The sequence below is a fragment of the Akebia trifoliata genome, chromosome 11 (genome assembly GCF_017979445.1).
Source record: "Akebia trifoliata isolate Shusen 1 chromosome 11, ASM1797944v1, whole genome shotgun sequence".
In the NCBI taxonomy this organism is placed as follows: Eukaryota; Viridiplantae; Streptophyta; class Magnoliopsida; order Ranunculales; family Lardizabalaceae; genus Akebia; species Akebia trifoliata.
Window position 1 is genome coordinate 48,960,016 of NC_141385.1, and position 20,820 is coordinate 48,980,835.

The window sequence follows — 20,820 nt, forward strand, 5'->3', positions numbered from 1 at the left end:
AATGGACGACCAACGAGCACCCAAATTTAAAAATAAAATTCAACTGTAAAAATAACTATTTTTTTTTTTTAAATATAATTTTGTCCCCTACAATTCCATTGCATCAGATCATGTTTTTAAATGTCATAAGGTGATCAGATGATCAGATCAAAAAGTTTTTATGTTTTATGTTTTTTTTTTTTTTTTTTTTTCACTCTGGATAGGAGAGAGAGAAAGGGCGCCAGGAACTTGCACCAAAAACAACGTCATATTATCAAAATTCATATTTTTATTCATTTATATGTATGCCCTATTTGATTGTCTGCCAGAATAGTTATGGAATTTTTTTTTAACTCTTGTAATGAGAGAATGGGTTTCAACACCAAAATTTAAATTTCAAAAATGACCCTACCTTACCATTTAAACTTAATATAATCAGATCATTTTGATAATAAAAAAAAATCAAGAAAGTTGCATTCTCTCATCTTGAAAATTGCAGTTCCACATTTTAAAAATCACATTGGTTACTTTATAAAATATAAAAATATATTTTCTAACTATATAATCTTCAAAACCATCCTTTAATTAATATTTTAATTTACAAATGAATCTTTGAGAGACATGTACAGGCCACCTTCTAGTTTACTTTTATATATATATATATATATAAAAAAGGGATAAATGAAATTTGAAGATTTGTATGAATGTGTATTTTAATGGGAAAATCATTAGTAGTAACATAATCACAAAACTCATCAAACTTTTGGAATAAATTGAAAGTTTTTTGTAAAATAAGAGGTAAATCGATTTAACAGTTGAATAATTGATTAAAATGCTAATGCACTGATTATATCAGTGATTCAGCAATTATTTAAAAAAAGGCTGAAAAATTCATGTAGAGACTTTCACAAAGAGTGTAATTTTGTAGATCCACCGAGACCACATATTCCTATTACTCCACATATATTGAAGGACATCCCAAAATTACAAAAATACCTATGTTATTCACGGTAGGATGCCCTTCAATACAAATGGACCAATATTAAGAATGTGTGGTCTTGGTACAGTCTGTAAAATGTCTGTATCCAATATTCCCACAAAGTCCGCACTCGACGCAATGTAAAACAAACCATTCTATTTTCTTACACTTCTAACTCTAAACTTTTGAAATTATAAAGAAATTTTAGAAAATTCCTCAAGAATAAAGTTATTTTCTTGTCCATCCAAAATGTGAATGTACAAAGTATATGAATTCTATCTTGACTTGAACAAGTCAATCCTAAATAATTGGTCACAGTAAATTCCAATGTCACCTCAGCATTACTCTTTAGATATTTGTCAAAAATAATGCTGAAGTGACCTAAGACTGGAATCACATATCGCACTTCTTGACCTGAAAGTGTATGAAACCATAAATGCTTTTAAAAAGTTTAGTTGATTTGTGCAAGAATATGACACATACAAATAAATCTCTTTTTATGTATCACGAGGAAGAAAATCTATAATTCTATGCATAACCACGAGGAGAGTAGAGGGGGAATTAGAAAATCCTGATTCTTCCTTCAAATTTCTACAATTTCACAACGAATTTTAACTAAAACTGCTCAATTTAACCAACTCGATGGATCTAATACACGACTACTTGAATTCTCTAAAACTTAAAAAATTAATAAATTAAAAAACAGAGTTAACATGATGAATATCATAAATTTTAGATTAAAATGATCTTAGAATGTTTAAAAAAAACTGCCTCTTCTTCATTTTCATTTTCTTTTTTTTAAACAAATAAGATGGATCTAATACACGAAAATAAAATTATTGCGATTTCTGCAATTTTATCCATTTGAAGTAATATAAATTTAAAGAAAATTAAGATGTTTCGGAAGAAGAAGTGATGATGACTCCATGACAAATGCTTCAACTCTTCGAATTGTTTCTGTAAAAGGGTTTCCAAAGAATACAACGCAACAACCACAAGGAATTTAGAGAGATATCCGCAATTGATGTTGATTTTTGATATCTTAGAGAGAAGGAGATATTTGATGCTATAAATAGAAAAGATCATGAAAAGAAATCTGACACCAGGGAAAACTTCAACTAAAAATAGATAGATTTCGTGGAAAACTTCAGCAGTTTTAATTATTGGGGAAGTAGACAATAATTAAATAACAATTGTTGGGCTCGATGATAAAAATATTGAACTTAAAAATAAAAATTATCGACCTCGGCGATGTAAAATTTACCCGATTTCTTTTTTTTCAAGTTTTTCTAACAAAAATACATGGAAAAATTGACTTGAAACTTGACATAACGACTTGTGTAAATGATTTCAAATCAAAAGAACCAACTTTAAACGATTTTTATCCAAAAAAGAAGTAAAAGAATTAAAAAAAACCCTAATTTCATTGTTATTATAAAAAAACAATACATTTAAAAATTAAGAATGAGAAGTATATCATTTTCGTTCATCATTCACGATCAAACATTGTTGAAAATGATGTGAATCATTGTTGGAAAATCTATGTATGTGAAGAAGAAGAAAAAAGGGTAGTTTCAGTATTTCAAAAATATTATAACCGAAGATGAGGTAGAGGGACTGATTAGAAAAGAGAAATTTGCTAAATAGACTAATTAGCTCACCCCTAAAAGTCAAGGATTAATCAAGAAAAAAATGTTTGCATTAAGTAGATTTGAACATTGATATAAATCAATGATCCTTATAAAATGTCATCGATTGCAATCAAAAGCATATGGATGATGGAATTTAAAAAAAAAAAAAATTACTTTCAAACCCCTCGTGGAAGGGTATCTTTCTAAATAGTCCCTAAGCTTTTCTCATTAGCTCGAAAGGACATTTTGTAAACTTTTTTCTTTATTAATGGTTCTTTGTACTGTCGAGTTCATAATTTTTACTGTTGAACTCGACGCTTTTTTATTTAGTGTCGAGTTCACATTTTTTACTGTTGAACTCACCACTAACTACTATCAAGTTCTCCACTTTTTATTTACTGTTGAATGCGATGCTTTTGTAATTACTGTTGAGTTCACCATTTTTTTAAAATAAAAAGTGGTGAACTTGACACTGGTAAAACCCTCCCATTTTTTATTTTCAAGTTTTTTCGATTAAAATACATGGAAAGATTGACTAAAAACTCAAAATAACGATTTGCTTAAATGATTTCAACCCAAAAGAATCATTATTGATCGATTTTCATCCAAAAACTAAGAAGAAGAAAAAAACAATGAAAAATCCTAATTTTTTTACATAGATCTTCAAAATATTTGAAAAATCCTTAAAAATGACTTCTTCTTCTTTCTTAAATCATTTCTGACAAAATGGAGTCTCTAAAACTCGACTGAGTGGCCAAAAATTCAATTTTTGGATGAAAATAATGAATTTGAATTGTTAGAGCATGCAATCGTGATAAATGTGTGAGGGATGAGGTCCAAGGACCATTTAGAAAGAAAAAATTTACTAAATGTCATGCCAAGCAACCATTGATTCATTGAAAACTTAGGGACTATTTATAAAGAAGTCCCTCCATGAGGCTTCTTTTAAGTAATTTTTACCTCTTCTTTACCTTAACATCCATTCATTTGTCACATATTATATTATTTCAAAAACAAATACATGGCATGTACCGTTATTTTCTATGATTTTATTTTCAATTGCTTAAAGAATTCAGTGTTGTTTCTAACTTCCAATTGAGGAATTACAAGTTAAATTATTATATTTATTAATAATTTTCTATTTTATCGAATACTTGTTTTTTTTTTTTTCTTATTAAACAAATAATTATCTATCTTAATGGGTTCACGATGAGTACTTGATGATGAGTATCGGGTATTGAAGGGTAGGCTCTGGTTTAAAAGTTTTCATATATAGAATCAAAACCCATAGGACTTGAAACTGAAATTTTATTTTGGTCCGGCTATGGGTATATGTGGAACCAACCAAGGACCCCTACTCTCATTTTCGTTTAACATCATAGCTACCCAACAACAAATTCCCACTTGTTTGTGTACGCTACAATCGTACCTCATGAACTACTAAAAATATCGAGGGTTCAACTTTTGAATTAAGTAAATTTGACCATTGATGTAAGTCGATGGTCATTATAAAGAATCAACGGTTGCAATTAAAAGTATATGGATGATGATATTTTTTTCTTTCATGCAGGTGAGGAATCATTAATTGCATACGAACGTAAAAAGTCGTAATTGATGGATGAGCCCACAAACTTTAAGAGTTGGAGATACAGCTGATTGGTCTCTTTCTCCTTTGATTTGAATGACGCTCTTTATGTTTATGTTTAGATTACTGATAATATGACACGGTTTTTGCGCACACCTATGATGTGAACAAACGATTTGACATGTGGCACGAATGACATCAACAATAGAAAGACCTTATCTTTCTTGCCCTTTGCTCAAAGATTTAATTTTGAATCATGTTGAATCTCAGAGAAAATGCATCTATGGCATGCGTGCGTCACCATGTCAAGATGTCTCTCATTGAGGTCACTCTAGCATTAATCTTTATTTTTTTAGATTTCAAACCTTAAAAAAAAGTCATTGGTCCTACATTCATCATCACATTGAGAATTCAACGACATAGTCGTTTAGATTTCATAAAAATATTCATATTAAAAAAAAAAAATCATTTTTCGAACTTGATCCAAGGTATCGAAAATGAACGACCAACGAACACTCAAATTTAAAAATAAAATTCAACAGTGAAAAATAAGTCTTTTTTAAATATAGTTTTGTCATCTACAACTCCATTGCATCAGATAATATTTTTGAATGTCATAAGGTGATCAGATAAGAAAGTTTTCTTCTTCTTTTTTTTCACTCCAAACAAAAGAGAGAAAGAGAAAGAAAGGGGTGTCAAGAGCTTGCGCCAAAAACAATATCATATTACCAAAAGTCATATTTTTATTCATTTATTTATGCACTATTTGATTGTCGGCCAGAAAGTTATGGAATGTTTTTTAACTCATGTAATGAGAGAATGGGTTTCAACATCAACATTTAAATTTCAAAAATGCCCCTACTTTACCATTTAAACTTAATATAATCAAATCATTTTGATAAAAAATTAAGAAAGTTACAATCTCGCATCTTGAAAATTGCAGTTCCATATTTTATAAAGTAAAAAATCACGTTCGTTACTTTATAAAATATAAAAATATCTTTTTTTAACTATATAATCTTCAAAATCATTCTTTAATTAATATTTTAATTTACAAATAAATCTTTGAGAGACATGTACACGGCACCTTCTAGTTTACTTGAAAAAAACAACAGAAATGAAATTTGAAGATATGTATGAACATGTATTTTCATGGAAAAATCATTATTAGGAACATAATCACAAAATTCACCAAACTTTTGGAATAAATTGAAAGTTTTTTGTAAAATAAGAGATAACCCGATTTAACAGTTCAATAATTGATTAAAATGCTAATGCATTGATCATATCAGTGATTCACCGATTATTTAAAAAAAGTTTGAAAAATTCATGTAGAGACTTTCACAAAAAGTGTAATTTTGTAGATCCACCGAGATCACATATTCCTATTGATCCGTATATATTGAAGTACATCCCAAAATTACAAAAATATCCATGTTATTCAGGTTAGGATGCCCTTCAATACACGTGGACCAATATTAAGAATGTGTGGTCTCGGTCCAGTCTCTAAAATGTCTGTATCCAAAATCTTATTCCCACAAAGTCCGCAGCTGGGGCAATGTAAAACAAGCCATTCTATTTTCTTACACACTTAAACCTTCTAGGTTGTTATAATTACACTTCTACTTCTAAGCTTTTGAAATTATTAAAACATTATAAAGAAATTTTAGAAAATTCCTCAAGAATAAAGTTATTTTCTTGTCCATCCAAAATGTGAATTTACAAAGTATATGAATTCTAACTTGACTTGAACAAGTCAATCCTAAATAACTGGTCAAAAGACTCTTGAATCTTAATCATATAGTGACCAGTTGCCGAAATTTTCATGAAATTTTTTCTTTTCATTTTATTCGAATTAATCGAATCAACCCCTCACCAATTAATCGTTGAATCCGAACTTTGTTGCTATGATTAACAAAAAGGAAGACGATAGCCTCAATCGCTGGTTGTGGCTCTCTATGAAATAGATGACTGAGTTGTTAGGCATTCCCAAAAAAATGTAGTAATCGCCAAAAGATCGATACTAATCCCTACGAAATATGTGGTTTTTTTTCCCTTTCATCTCAACCGTTTGTTTAATGGGGAGCCTCATTAGTGGTTGAGGCTAAAAAAGTCCTAATAATTTTTTTCCCATCATATTGGTGAAAAGTTATCTTTGCATTTCATTCTTCAAGAAAATAATATCTCATTTCGAGTTGTTATTTACTCACAAATACTCACAATGTCTCATCTTCACGATATACTTATTCACAAATATCTATAGATTCTTATATCATAGATCTCAAAAAATATTATTTAATGGTCATGATATAGGCCAGGATGATGATGCAGAAACGTGGGACATCGCCAATTTCACATACATTTCTATTTTATTTTGCTTGGTGGGGTTACTAGTTAGTTTAAAAAGGGTTTTAAACCTACGACCTTGGGAACAACCTCCACAAGGTCTTACCACTTGGATAAGTGGTCTTTCTTTCCCTAATGTGACTTACATGACATGTGGTAGTAAAAGATGAGACATGTTATTTCAAGAGTTTGAATGATTTTCGTTGGAAGGGTCAAGATATTTTTAAATGTTTGAAAGCGTAGTTAAGTAAGATAAGGTCTTCTCCACATGGTATCGTTCATTGGACAGAATTGACCGCCGAAAGTTGTCTGTGAGGAAAAACTTTCCTGGACTTTTCTCCCTAATGATATTGACTGAAATTCTTGCTTTCTCATATCATGACATTTGTAGTTTTATAACAAAGAAAATTACCAAAACTCTTTGCTTTTTCTTCTAAAAATTAGGAACACTTAAGAAAAAAGTGCTCTAACTTTTGACAAATTTACGTTTCTTACTCACTGTTCATTTTAATTTCTAAAACGTAAACAATAAAACATCAAATTCGTTATCGTTCTGAATATTTACGTTTTGATAATTAAAACCAACAGTGAGCTGGAGTTGTAAATACCTCATTTTCAGCTCACAAAATGGTAATTCACCCAAAAATTAGTCCTCTTCAACCCAATGTTTTAAAAACTAAATCAATGATTGAGCTGTTTTTTTTTTTTTAAATTAATCGGACCATGGTTGAATCTTATTGGATCAATTTTTAGTTACAAAAATAAATATATATACACATTTTTTTTTTTAATTAGTGTCACTTATTTTTATAAAATATAAAATTCACAAAAGCCTATAAGTCATTAATTGAACTGATTTTATTAAAAAAATCGATTAGACATAATCAGACCAATTTGGTCTGATTTTTAAACAGTACTTCAACCTCTATGAAAAATAGTTTTTAACCTATTTTAACCTCTAGTAAATAATCTTTGATTTTGTTTCAAAAATCTATTTTCTAATTTTCAAAAATCCTATCTTATTCTTTTAAGATTTGGAGGTTGGTGGAGAAATATGATCTTTGGATCTATTAGAGGGTAGAAAAAATAATTTATCCTAAAAGACGAACATGATGCGTTCAGGAAGAAAAAAATGGAAGGGGGTTTTCTAGAGATTGAGATGAGGGCAGTAATATAATTTTCTACCAATATCTTAAGAAGGCCAAGGTCAAGGGTTATGTAGTGAATTTGAAAACGAGGGAACATTTCTAAAAAGAATCCAAAAATAAAATAAAATTTGTGCATGAAACAATCAATCAATTAAAATAATCAATCGAATTCCTATGAACCAATCACAAGACATTCCATATATTAACCTCAATTTATAAAAAAAATACTCATGTTTGAGAAGCTCTCCATACATGCATTGTCTTGCAATTGACCAATCGTGAATTATATAAAATTCAAGAATGACTTTTGTGTACTTTAAAATAATTCTTGTTCGTTATCTGTTTGATAACTCAGGGATGGATGTGGAAACCACCTTTGTAAAGTATCATATTAGTTGACGGAAATAATATCTGATTCCATTACATGTCATTCAAAGTCCATGGATTAATAGTTATTAGGACAGATTTTAACGATAAAAAATCTGCCACTATTGTACCCCACAATTTTTTTTCATTCTTTTGTTGGCCCCACACAATTATTTTTTTCACTTTTAGTTATTCTCACAAAATTTTTTTACTCTTAGTTGCTCCAATCCGAGCAAAATCCTGGCTCCGTTTTTGCTTGCACATCATTGTCATGGAATCAGTACTTTTGAGTAGGATCAGAGGCGGAGCCCACTCAATATTTTGACCATTTCAGAGACCCTTAAAATTTGATGATAATTTGAGATTACCCATGCATCATACACCCCCCCCCCCCCCCCTTCCCTTCCCTTCTATTTAATTTTTTTCACCACCACCACCATAGGGATTGATGAATATTTATTTGAAATACCCCCACCTGTCATTAAACTGATGGCATGCCCCCTTTAACCTTGCTGATCCCCTCCCTTTTAAATTTTTTGGACGATTGAGGCGTCCCTATATTAATTTGATGGATATTTTAGATATCCCTGGATTTCAAACTTTGACATGCCCCTTTTGACCTTGTTGTTTTTTTTCTTCCTCATCTAAACTGAAAAAAAAAAAAAAAAAATTCTAGATATCGTCATTTTCAATTTGCAATAAAAAAAATCATAAATTTTCTTACTAAAATAAATATCTTCAAACTCTCCTACCTCTTAGAAAATTAATTTTTATTTATTTAACTTCATCTTCCATCCATTGTTTTGAGCATCACCTAAATCACTTGTACAAAATCCTATTTTTTTTTATCAAAATTAAAATTCTCATCATCTTTTACTATAAAAAACCCTATCTTATGTAAGATTTGAAGATTAAAGTAGATTAATCTTAAGCTTTTATGATGATGATGAATTTGAAAAATCCTTCTTACCAGGGATGTTATAGATCTTCATTGCACCTAACCAGACCATCTCAACCGTATTTCTCTTAGTTCATCGCCTATTAGGACTACTACTACATTTTCATGAATGCATAGATTTCTAATTTTCTTTTTTGATCTTTTGCTACGCTTTAGACTTCCAACTCTAATTCGATGGGCTACATCCTCAAGTATCTCCATCTTTATGGAACTTTGACCCATTATGCAAAGCCACAGTTGAATTTTCAATAGATGAAAGCATAATAACTCAGTGTTACTAGCATAGATGTGATAATTTGATTGGTAGAGAGACTCATATTATAACTATTATGACTAGGTCTGAACTCAAGCACACCAAATGTAATACGTGATAATCTTGATTTTTTTAGTGGATATATGGCACCAGAGTATGTGTTGAGAGGCTACCTAACCGACAAAGCAGATGTCTACAGTTTTGGAGTTGTTGTCTTGGAAATTGTTAGTGGGAGGAGCAATACAAGTCATAGGTCATATAGAAGATGACATTTATCTACTCGATTGGGTAATTTAGATTTATAATCCTATTGTTATTTTATTTTTATTTTTTTGCTTATAGTTAATGAGCTTTGCATGATTGTACAATTGATGTCCTTTTTTTCTTTTTCTTTTTTGGATGGCGTTTTAGGCATTGGTTCTCAAGGAGAGCAAATTTAATTGAGTTGGTGGATCCGCATTTGGGATCTGAATTCAACAAGGAAGAGGTCTTGGGGATGATTAATGTGGCTCTCTTATGTACTACTGCATCTTCCATACTTTGCCCTACAGTGTCTGCGGTGGTGAGCATGCTCGAAGGTAGAACTGTTGTTCAAGAATTAGTTTCTGATCGAAGTATCACTTGTGATAATTCAAAATTTGATGCCATCAGAAACTATTTTCAACAAATCCAAAGTCCCAGAATGAATGAGAGTCAGACTCAGAGTATGTTAGATGGTCAGTGGACGCCTTCCCCATCGACCAAAGAATAGAGCAATGTGTGTGTGTACACACACATGGATGTATTTATCCTTTTCATTATGATGATTGTTGCTCAACATGAATGTAAGTTTATGAAAACCAAGCTTTTATTTGAATGAAAGATACATAGGATGCTTGCGGTTTTGAACATTTTGATCTCTCCCTATGAAGTTCACACCAATTCTAAAACATGGGCTATCGTGGCTTTCTTACCATGGTGTACTTGTTAGTTTAAAATTTTTCCATTTATTTTTTATTTAGTCCAAATATTCTTAAGGATTGTGTTTTATTTTTCCCTGCATTTTTTACTTTTATTTTAGAGTTCCACTCAATTCAAGGAGTGGAATTTTTTACTTATCTATAGCATATAATTATAATATAAATATTAGGGTAATTTATTAAAACCCCATGTGAAATGGGCTATGTTAGTATTCCCCCTTGAAAAATGCAAGATGAGGTCTATCCCTTGACTTTTGTTGATCCGGTCAAACCATTAACAAAAACAATAATTAGTTAATAGCGATAGTAAAATCTCAAAAATACCTTTATGTGTTGAAATTACGAAAATATCCTTCAATCAAATAACTCAACTGTATTCGATCTAATCATTCTAAAAACAATAACCTTGAATACCCTTTTTTGACCAATTTTTCATTGATCTAAACTTAAACTTTTGTTATTTTGAAATTTAGTCTCATCGTTTTTAACCCCTTCTCATTATTTTCAATTCAATTTCATATTTTTCAACTTAACATCAACGTGTTCATCACAATCTCATCATTTTCATCTCATCCCAAAGGCATTCTTTGACCAATATTACACTGAAAAAAAAAAAAAAAGAATAAAATAAAAAATTGTGAAAAAAATATGAAACAATGAAGAAAATAAAATAAGTAATATCCCTCTCCTATATATATGTATAGATGTTAATTCCTCCTGCCCTCCCTCTATGTGCACAGTAAAGAACGTACAACCAATGTTTTTTCACGGGAACTTATTTTTTGAGGACTAAATAGTTAAAAACAGCTCACATAAGAGTTCAAACCTCCACCCATTCCATGAAACATGAGATTTGTAACTTGATTAATCAAAATCTATCCTAAAATCGAAATCAAATTCGAAGATGCTAATGATAGGGTTTTAAAGTAATGAGTTTAAGGATTAGAAACCTAATACTCTTGAGAACATTATAACAAATATAAATCCTAACTAGCACTATGTGAAAAAAGCCCATATTTGACGGTCTTGGCCCGTCAAATTTTCAGAAATTTGACGGACCGTTCTGTCAAATATGCCCGTCAAATATTTTCTTGTAGAATTTTTTTTTTGACGGCCCTGAACTATCAAATTATTGGAGAATAAGCTATAAAAAAAATTTAAAAAAAAATCCAAAGAATATGACCGTCGGATATGGAGGTTTAACAAACAATAGAACGGTCCTCTAATTCACCAATCACAATAAACGAAATAATAAAAAAAAAATTAGAAAAACATAAAAAAAAACAAAACAAAAATCATAAAACAAGCTCCAAATTAAACTAAACAACTTAAAATTCATATTATATATTGAAATTTCATTACTAAACAAGCTCTAATGGAAGCAATTGGGCACTAAATATGAAATTGTGTCACATATATAATTACTTAGAAATAAAACATAATAAAAAACAAAAGGCCGTGATGTCTTTAATCTCTTCTGGCTCTCTCTGCTCTATCGTGTCCTCTTATTTTCCTCAAGGTTTGTATTTCCCCTACATTGTCACTGTTCTAGACTTGCACCTTTTCAATATCAGGAAACTCTTCAAAATCTTCTCAAACATTGCTTGCTTCTCTGGCATCAATTGCTGAATCCATGGCAATCCTAGTGTCAGTCTTTGTCATTTTCCCACAGTCAGCATTTCTCTTCCTTTCTCTGTTCTACGATGTTTTCCTTCTTCATTGTGCAACTCTTTTCTTTGACCTTATCTCTCATCCTATAAAAGATGTCACTATTGTTACTGCATGTTCCTCGCTGCCACATCCGCTTCTTTTTTCCTTCTTTTTTTTTTTTTTTTTTTCGCCGCAACTCCAACTGTTTAACTTTTTTCTTGCTTGAGTTTTGCTCTCTCCATCTTTGTTGCCTCTTTCTTCATTTTCCGATCATTATCCTTCTTCTCTTCAATACGTTTTGCAGCCTCAACAGCTTCCAAGGCTTTCACTTTAACATCTCTTTTCCCTATTGGACAAGACAAGAAGTGACAAAGCAAAATATCATATTAACATTAGGGCTTTCTCATTTCGTTCTGTAATGACAGGCCAGGCCAAATTCCAACCCATTGACAGCCTTAGTACAAAGTAATTGCAAATCATGCAATAGGCTATTTATGCTCTTACAACTATAGTTTGTGGTTCAAAAACAACAATATCCATATTCTGAACAAAGATTATTAGTATGCATGCATTGTGGTTTTATAGTCAACTAAACTGTGAATAAATTAAAACCTATAAAAATTGAGAATATAATTACAACTATAGAAGATTAGTGTTGGCAAAGAAACTAGAGAAGGAATAAATTCAGTATCAGACCACCTTAGAAACTAAGATTTTTAAGATAGGTAGAACCATGTAAGGACACTCATAAGGATGAGATGCTAGCTAAGATTGATAAGCGAGACATACCCTAAAATAGATTTAACACAAATTTAGTAGGGAGACTCATAAGTCCCAACCCCATGAGGTAACACCAATCAAACAGACCCTTTTAAACCTGGGTTATATTACACTATAACATCACATTATGGGGCAAGCTGAAAATTATGACTTTACCAAATAATATGGGAGAAGCATCAACTACATCTCAGCAAAAATACATGTATATGTTACACTACCAAGGAAGAAATGAAAAAAAAAATATTATGAAAATAAGGAAACTAAAACATTAATAACCTTAAGTCAAGCTTTCTGAACTGAAAACTCCACGATAAATTCTTTGATTTCATAGTTGGCAGCTCTATCAAGTGCAGTCCTTCCATCTGCATCTTTAAAATGGGTAGGCAATACATTAAAGGAAAAGAAATATTAAACTTATTCTCATTCATTAGTCCATATGTAAAAAAAAACTTGAGCATTAGATAATGAAAAAGGCTTCATGAAAGGACATAGTAAATGATATGTTACCAATTGTTTAAGTACAAAAAAGCCATAGAATATCTGTAATCATATTAATATAGAGAAAGAAATCACTTACACTATCAACCACAATAACCGCTATAGTCCACTTCTAGCCAGGGTATCAACAATACTTAATAAATTTTCAGCAGAATCTGACACCATGAAATAAGCAGATTTTCAGTGTCTACACCTATTGACTCTACAAGTGATGGATCCATTGCATTCTCCACATCAAGATAAGCACAATATCCTACAAAATAGAAATAGAACTCTTCAATTTTTCTGATTTTTTTATTACCTCCACATAACAATAATACATAAGCTACACATTTATCAAACCAAAAGAATGCATTCAATAAATCAGCTCGTTCAAGTGTATGTGGTATTAGATACCTCTTCAGCATCATCATTTTCATACATGTTGTATCTAAAGGACCGACTCAAGCTATTTGCTTCACAAGGCTTAGAGTTATCCAAAGACTGTAAAGGAAACACTACTGCATGCCAGTTAGAAACCATAAAAGGAGCAAATTCTTGATGGATCTGATAAAAAATAAAGAGTTATTCTTCAGCTCACCACAATGTTAGCTTTAGCATTCTTTTTCTTCCCCTTGAATGGATGAATTCCTGTTTTCACGTAAAATTTCACCTCTTTCAATGACTTAAATTGATGGTCTTCAATTGGACTTCCAATCACATTTGTAGACAGTTTAATGTCACCTTTCTTCTCATCTCCTTTAGAAAGCTATGATAGATTCGAAGAAGCATCTTTATGACCTCATTATCACTCACTACTTTGCTTTGCAAACCTTTTCTAGTGCATCTTCTTTTCTTTATCTGAAATTGCAAATATTCATAAATAAATTAAAACAGAGAAGTTAATATTACATAGGACTAATGCAAAATATACATATGAAAACAGACATAATCGGCCCCAAACACCCACACATTATATCATGAAATCGGTCCCAAATAATAGCCTTTGGGGCTATTGTACCCCAAACAGTTTCCAAGGTTCAATTTTGTAATAAAAACAACAACCCAAAACAAGGACATCTAGAACTGGAATCATCATATTTTACCAGTTTTGATTCTTTTCAATTCTTATTTTCTAAACATGATGCTTTAGAAAAAGAATCAGGATCATGTAAGATGTCCAATCCCTATAGAATAGGAATGGTGTGTCTATGCGTCATGTTTTTGTTGGAGTTTAAAACACGGTCCTGAACAAACCGTTTTCTACAAGGCACACAACTGAATGTGTTTAGTCTCCAATTGAAATAGGTGCCACGTAGACACTGTATGTTGTTGTAAGAACATAACACAATTTTGAATCGCAACTCTCAGAAAAAAACTAAAGTGAACCAAACTACTACAACTGCCTTTGAATGAGGCATAATTGTACCTTTTGAATGAATCATTAGCGCTTGGAACCCATTGGGTTGGGTGCAATTGACAACTGCCTTGTGCCCAGGAAATGTTGTAAAAAATTTGGGCTTTCTGCAAACAAAAAAAGGGGAAAAAATTCTTCATTACCGCAAAAGAGATTCTAAACCGTACAAAGCAAGATGAAAGGAAGCTTTGAACAATACTTGTTGCTCACATTCACATAAGATGTAGAGGCAGATGTAATTCACAAAAGTAATGATTTTCTGACTTCCACATGTGGCATACTCAAAATACTCTCCTGATGTGGCATGTGCTAGCACATGCCACGTCAGGAGAGTATTTTTTAGTATGCCACGTGGGGGAGTCATATTATCATGACAATTCAAAATGTCCGATGTACTATATAAGAAATTAAGTTTCATTCAAAATACTCGAAATAATAATAATAATAATAATAATAATAATAAACAAACAGACAAAAACAAGTAGATAGAAATGTAAAACCTGGGCAGTGGCAAGCATGTTCGCCTTTGGATAAGAATCTAAGCTAATATGAAGGTGGCAGATAATCAGGCATTTGTGTGTGCACGCATGCGTGACGTGATATTGATTTGAAAGCAAAAAAGTACTCTCCCCTTAGGGCATCATGAAAATTTTGACTTTCTTATATGCCTTCACGAGTCACTTTGTCTTTGAAGATCCTAGATTGCCTTTCCACTGGCTTCAAATGGCAGGGAATGACCTTCTCTCTATAAAATGCTACCTCTAGAATACGACTCACTGCCTACCAAATGTATCAATTTAAATTGCCACTTTGAACAAATCATAAGTTGACTAATAAATTTTCAATTATAATTTATTTACAACAGGTATCTCCTTTAAGTGTATGCCTAACTTCTCTAAGAGAGCATATATTAGCACACCAACTTTTACTTATAACACACCAAGTAAAAGTTTATTGGTGTGTTAAAGTAAAAGTTGGTGTACCAATAGAATCTCACTTTAGGGTAAGAGATGATAATATGAAAGGAGTCAACATAACAATAGAACTCTGGAGAGATGTTTTGGAGTCCAAAGGTTTTAGAATAAATAGAATCAAAGACAAAGTATATTGAGTGAAGCTTTATAGACTAAACTTCTATTTACTAAAAGGGGAGACAGATGGACCCTTTACACTTAAGAATGACAATATAAGAACTTCATTCTACGGGCAAACGAAGCATAAACCTTTTTTACTGAATTATATGTGGTAATTAAAAGAAAAATTATCTTAAATTTTCAGATTTCAGCCCGAGACATTCATAGAACAGTACCAGTCATGAACCGATGATTCAATACAGCTTCTGCAATTGGCTGTTTACGGAAGTCAGGATTCAGCATTGCCTGGTCCAAGAGCACAATTAACGTTAAAGAACTAAACAATAATAAACTGTTTCAGCATTGTAGGGCATTGAACTGTATGGTCAAGTAGATGGGTAGTTGAGTTGTCCTATAAATAGTAAACGAGTTGTAGCATGGGAGAAATATTAATAATTATAAATTGCAGGTTATGGGCTCACCTGGAGTAACTCCCAGCCAGCATCAGCACCGAGATCCAGAAACCTGACAGCACTTCTAATTTCTTAGTTGCTCATAACTTCTCCAAAAAACATACCCAGTATCACACCTTCATATGTACAAATCAATGTTTTATGTCTAAACATCAAGCACTATATAGTGCAATATATCTTATTATCTTAGTAATCGAGTGTTGACAATTATCTTTTAAGATATAGTGCAATATGTCTTATGGACGGTCATATCGATCTTGTAAAAAAATGGAGAAAAAATTATTAACAATTCTCTTTTATTTGAATAAAAATAACTACAAAATGACTTTGCCAAAGCATTGTTTCTAGCACAAACTCCTCAAAATCTTATTAGGTATCATGTACATATATACAATATAAAAAAATTTAAACACCAACTATTACTATGTAAATTAAAATCTGCAAGATAAATATCAAAGTATAGGATACCAATATATAAGAACAAATGCAACCTATCAACATAAATAACTCCACAAACTATCATAGTATCAAACTTAAAAATCACTCCAAAATTGTAGAAAAAAATTATAATACAAAATTAAGATAACAAACAAATAAAACTCTAGATTTTCATTTCAATACAAAAAAAAAAAAAAAAAAAATATCAGCACTCACTCCCTCAGAAGCAAACTACCCAGGTTTGTGGGATGTCATGTTAATAAAGGAAGTATCCATTCAAAGAGTAAACATCACTGATAAACGTTGTTGATGTCAAGAAATACTGATCCTGAATGCATTAGTACATATAAGACTTCATATTTCAAACGAATTGGTGAAATATTAGTTCTAGAGCACCCCTCCAAAGTGCAATGGAGGTCGCTAACATAGGCCATGGACCTTCTTGATCATCCATTGACATTGTCCATGTAAGTATGTTTTAAACCTTCTCTTCAATACTTTTTTTATACATCAGAACTTTCTTCACCTTTCTTATAGGTTTCCGATACAAGACTAAAAACTAAAGCACCTACAACCTTAAGCTACCCCCACTCCCCACAAGTGTAGGATAAAAAATGAGAGCTGCTATTTGCACCCCAAAATGAGAGATGATTTGGGATCCATGGAAACAAGAAAACAAAACTCTAAGAATCACATAATCCTGACTGTTGAAACACAAAATCTAATGGTAAGGATATATCTTAGAGCACAAAATTCAAAGAACTCTGAAATATCAAAAAGATACTTTTTTATTATGGATAATGTAGAATTCTGTGCCCTTCCATTTTCGAAGTCTTTCATTAGTAAATTCTTTTATTGTATTTTAAACTTGAATGATTGAGGTATCATTTGGGCCATTGTGACAATATATACAGGATCCAAATTTTTGAGTTTAGTGGCAATCCGTTTTCTAAGTCTCTAATTTGGCATAATTTTATTTAATAATGTTTTTTAACTAATCTAAAACGTGAATCATACAAAACTGAGATCTGAAATAAGAAAATCCTACAAAACCTAAATTTCAACTATTTTTCTACTAAAATTCAATGAAACTCAATCCGATTTATACGATACAAACCCTAGAAGACATGAATCAAATAGGAAAAAAGAGATTTCGAACATACCTTGAGGATTAGATGTGAAATTCAATTTTTCCAGACAAATCGTCATGAATCTGCCATACCTGATCTCAAATGATGTGAAATTCAAGCTTTCGATCCTCGATTAGCAGAGAATCCAAGAACATAGAGATTTCTATAAAGAAATTCGAAGGGAAGTTAGTGATGGAGGAGTGTTCGGATCAACTATAAAGAAATTCGACTTCGTTTGAAATGGAGATAGAGATTTCTTCGCGTGGCTATGATTGAAATCCGTTCGATTTCGAGATGTGCAATCGAAAGAGATGCAACTTCGTCAACAATGGAGATAAAGAGTTCTTCGCAAAGTTTCCATCGAGAAGAATTGTGCTTCACCTTCAATGGAGAGGTCGATCGATTGAGTGAGAGAGAGAGAGATAAACAGTGAGAGAGTGAGGCAGAGAGTGAGAGGTCGATCGATCGACTATGAGAGAGAGGCAGAGAGAAAGAGAAACAGTGAGAGAGAGAGAGGCAGAGAGTGAGAGTGATTGTCGAAAAACGTGGACCAAAGGCCGCGGAGTTTTGGGTTTAAAATTTGACGGGCCAAGCCCAACAAATTTTTTTAGATAAATTGAGGATTTTCACGTAGTGTAGTGAGATATGGTAAAAGCCTAATTTCATCTTCATCTTCATCTTCTTCAAAAAGATGAAGTTGGGTTGTCTTTTAATCCAATGGTGTGAAATATTATAATTCAACGGTTAAGATTTGATTAGAATTTTCAATTAAAACAATGGCATTTTAATAATTTAAATGGTACAAGGGTAATTTGGGTATTCACACTGTAAAAACATCACTAGAATAAATGTTAGTAACAGTTTGACCAGGTCAGCAAATGTTTATTGAGTAGACCCCATCTTGCATTTTCGGGAAAGGGTGTAACACTAATTCGGCCTATTTCATAGGGGTGTTACTAAAATACCCTACAAATTAATTCTTTTTTTAAGGAAATTTATGAAAAAAAGATTATTTAGACTTTGTGATATTAAAATTGCAATAAAACATAACTTTTGATTAGTAGAAACTGAAAAAGGAGAAAAGAGAATGTTAATGAAATAAAAAAAGATTAAGTCCTTATTAAGCGAGATACCAAAGTGGATATAGAGTCCCTGATAAGCAGTAGACCAAAGAGTCATTTGTTAAGTTATCCGCTACTTGATTGTTAGATAAGATTGGTTAAGATCTCTTAAGATAGAGATCATTCTTTTGTAATGTTTATCTACTTTGTACTTAAGTCTATTAATAAGAAATCTTGGAACTCGTCAATTTACTATGAGATTTTACAAAAATTATGTTATGTTTCAGAAAAGAATGTTAGATGATTTTTATGAAGAAAAAAAATGATAAAAGAGTTGTTAACACATATTGATTGGGATCTATAAAAAAGACTTACCTTTCACTTAGGGAAATTAAATAAAAGCAATACTAACGGGACTCTCATTAATCTTTAGGCGTTTCATTATGGAGAGTCATTTTTTATATTCAAAAGGTATGCATTCCAACCCGTCTATTCAAAATGGCTCTCCATAAAGTTACAACCAAAGGTCATCTTCATTTATCACCATAAGGTAGAGAGAGAATCTAACTCTTCTTTTTTGGCCTATTAAAAAGTTTCTCTCCAAACTATTTTAAAATATGTAGAAGTCAAATATTATATGCTGAGTGTGCTAAAGTTCCCCTCTAACTCTTCTAAATGGAAGTTGGGAGAAGTGGGAGACCGAGCCTAAGTGCGATTGGAGTTGTTCTAAGTGGTGTGCATTTTGCATTTTAATAAACACATGGCATATCATATTGATTTAATAGCTTAACATCGTCACTCCTTAACAAAAAATTCTCATTTGTTTAAGAACATTACAATCGTACCTTAGAAACTGCTAGAACGATTGAAGATTCAAGTTTTGAATAAAGTAGAGAGATTTACCCGACGGACCCAACTGTTGCATTTTTATTACAAAAACTCCCTTGGAGTTTTGACAACTCCCAGGGGATCTTAATTTATCAAGTTTGTTATGCATCAAACCTTACTTTATCAAGTTTGTTATCGAGCAAGTCTTAGAGTGGGGATTTGCACGTCTTAAAATTCAAATTTATGATGTTAATTTGTTATAACTTGTAGTGGATTCTAATCGCATCAATTTGTGGCATCCAAAAATGCAATCTGATGCCACAAGATTTAAAAGATAAAATTCTAAGAACTTAAAAATATATATATTAATTTTCATCGTTAAACTTTAATTTTAAATTTGAAAGTTCGGTAGTCATTCATTTTCAATATCTCAATCAAGCTCAAAAAGAGTATTTTTTTTTAATCTAAATTTTTTCATAAAACCTAAAAGACTGTATTATTGGATTGCTAATTTGATTATCCATGTGGGCATAGTAAATTTTAAAATCTTATTATGTAAGTCATAATAGCATGATTAGAAAAGTAAGGTTTGTTCAAACTAACAAACTTGATAAAGTATGATTCCTATCCACTTTCACCAGCCTGAGATGCCTCCAGCACGATTCAATAAAATTGCACGATAAATTTCTAATAAAGTAAATTTGACTGTTGAGATTAAGTCAATTGTCGCAATCATGAGCATGCGGGTGATGGAAAAAATGTTTTGCATGGGACGTCAGACATCAATAATTGCATACAGACGTAAAAAGTCATGATTGATGGCTGGACCCACACACTTTAAAAGAGCTTGAGATTACAGATGATTGGCATCTTTCCTTTTGACTCCAATGACTCTCTTTATTAGTGGCAGAGATTTACCGACCTGACTCTGGTACTTCTATTAAAAAATTGCCTTTTTTTTCAAATTTGTGTTTCTCTATTAAATCTAAAAGGATGTATTGTTGGATTGCTAATTTGATTATCAATGTGGGCTCTACGACTTTTAGTAAGATTTGAAATCTTAACAAGTTAGTCATGGTAGTGAAATTCATAAAGTAAGATTTGTGTATGTAACATACGCACAAAGTGTATAAAGTAAGGGAGTTTATGTAAAAAAAAATTGCAACATATAGGTCTGCCAGGTAAATCTCTCTATTTTTTATTCATTAATGGGTTGTTTGATTGTTGATAGAAAATTGATGAAAAAGAAATATTTTTTTTCTATGAAAAATGAGTTTTGAAGGTACATG

At 31.4% G+C, this 20,820-nt stretch overlaps 2 long non-coding RNA genes and 1 pseudogene across 7 annotated transcripts; 1 reads left to right on the top strand and 2 right to left on the bottom strand.

Annotated features, from left to right (window-relative positions):
* Nucleotides 1-9,388: 9,388 nt before the first annotated feature.
* Nucleotides 9,389-9,996, top strand: LOC147392345 (putative LRR receptor-like serine/threonine-protein kinase At1g07650 pseudogene; annotated as a pseudogene).
* A 1,886-nt stretch (nucleotides 9,997-11,882) lies between these two features.
* Nucleotides 11,883-13,011, bottom strand: LOC147392346 (uncharacterized). Its single transcript, XR_015182989.1, has 2 exons — nucleotides 12,911-13,011; nucleotides 11,883-12,200 (listed from the first exon to the last, which is right to left on the bottom strand). It is a non-coding gene; the product is annotated as an uncharacterized LOC147392346 (long non-coding RNA).
* A 4-nt stretch (nucleotides 13,012-13,015) lies between these two features.
* LOC147392347 (uncharacterized) lies at nucleotides 13,016-18,273 on the bottom strand. 6 transcript variants are annotated; one of them, XR_015182987.1, is made up of 8 exons: nucleotides 17,676-18,273; nucleotides 16,084-16,190; nucleotides 14,739-15,907; nucleotides 14,541-14,635; nucleotides 13,856-13,972; nucleotides 13,713-13,762; nucleotides 13,529-13,615; nucleotides 13,016-13,385 (listed from the first exon to the last, which is right to left on the bottom strand). It is a non-coding gene; the product is annotated as an uncharacterized LOC147392347 (long non-coding RNA). The 6 variants fall into 6 exon arrangements; XR_015182986.1 differs by having other exon boundaries at nucleotides 13,529-13,632; XR_015182988.1 differs by having other exon boundaries at nucleotides 13,529-13,632; nucleotides 13,713-13,972; nucleotides 15,838-15,907; nucleotides 16,084-16,126.
* Nucleotides 18,274-20,820: the final 2,547 nt, after the last annotated feature.